The sequence below is a fragment of the Macrobrachium nipponense genome, chromosome 19 (genome assembly GCF_015104395.2).
Source record: "Macrobrachium nipponense isolate FS-2020 chromosome 19, ASM1510439v2, whole genome shotgun sequence".
Lineage (NCBI taxonomy): Eukaryota > Metazoa > Arthropoda > Malacostraca > Decapoda > Palaemonidae > Macrobrachium > Macrobrachium nipponense.
This window is the reverse complement of record NC_061088.1, coordinates 24,047,513-24,048,955: the sequence shown is the minus strand read 5'-3', so window position 1 is coordinate 24,048,955 and position 1,443 is coordinate 24,047,513.

Genomic DNA, 1,443 nt, shown 5'->3' with positions numbered 1-1,443 from the left:
GCCCACCTCTCCATCACCTCACCCGTGTGGACAACATTCGCGGGTAAGCCCGCCAGAATTTGCCCGTCAACCCTGGAGCAACGCCGATCAGGCCCACTTGTGTGGACAGGCCTTTAGTCTCACTAGGCTAAGCTATGCATAAATGAAACAAATAGGGATAACTTCAATCCCATTTAATTATGAGCAGACTAAGTATGCACCACCCACACTGGAATGCTGCTTGGCTGTAGGCAATAAGGTGAAAGTCTGCTATAAATTGGACATATTAGTAACAGATCCCTCAAAAATTGAAGGTAAATCAACGAAAAAGGTTTATGGAAGGTTTCCACAGGGTGCTAAACCCGCAAGACAAGTAGAATGCTGCATCCTATTGTTAGGTTGAGGTAGGCCTAAATCCTTTGATTGATATTCATATATTGTATTACTGTTTGACATTCATTGCAATGGTATAGGTATATTGCATAATTATTGTTTTCCTAAAACAGTTCCAGATATCTTTCTTCTAAGGAAAAACCTTCTGATATTACAAACAGCATCAATATGGATTGTTTGCAATTTAAAATTCATTCTCACTTTGCTTATCTTGTGACCCACATTCAGACTGCTCTTTCTCACCAGTATTACTTGGTGCAACTCAAGACATTTCTGCACAGCTGCGTAAGTGCTGTGCTGCATACCTCACAACATTTTTGTAACTGAAGATTTTCTGTTTAGTGTGTTATCAGCATTAACAGTGCATCATAATGCCTCAATTCCTATTGGAAAGCAATTACTTTGGTGATGAATGTGTATATTGTATTTTTACAATTTCTTCAACAGAGACTAGCCAGTGTCATAAAGTGAGTGAGTTATTTAACCCTTTGGCTGCAGATTTGTGAATATGTACGTTTCATAGTATCGTGTAAATTTTCAATGAATAATTCAAAATAAAATGCTTAAAATTTACTAAAACAATTTTTTTTATATGTTATAGAACCATTCTATTTCAGAATATAACATTATTTTTGCTTGTGTATATAATTTTCTGACTTGAATTATTTGATAAAAGGGTAAAAATTAAGAAAAATCACAAAAATTGCTTTTCTTAGATGACTTTATTAATTTCACCAACAATCCTTTACCTAATTCTTCAATGCTACAGACATTTATTTTCCACATTGGCAATGGTTTTTGTACACTTTATAGGTGTGATATTGTGCAAAACATGGAATGATACAAAGAGGTGGCTTTTCAACACAATGATCACAAAAATAGGTGGTTTGCTTTCTCTTACATTCTCCTTTACCTTTCATCATGCAATTCTTGGCAAGATAGAGCATACAATACATTGAGGTTTGTGGTTTATGTCAACATACTGTGCTGGGAAATGCCTTCAGTTAATATCTAGATTCCATAGGATTTGAATATCTACCCCTTCCTTGAGCTTTTTCTCCTCTTATACCC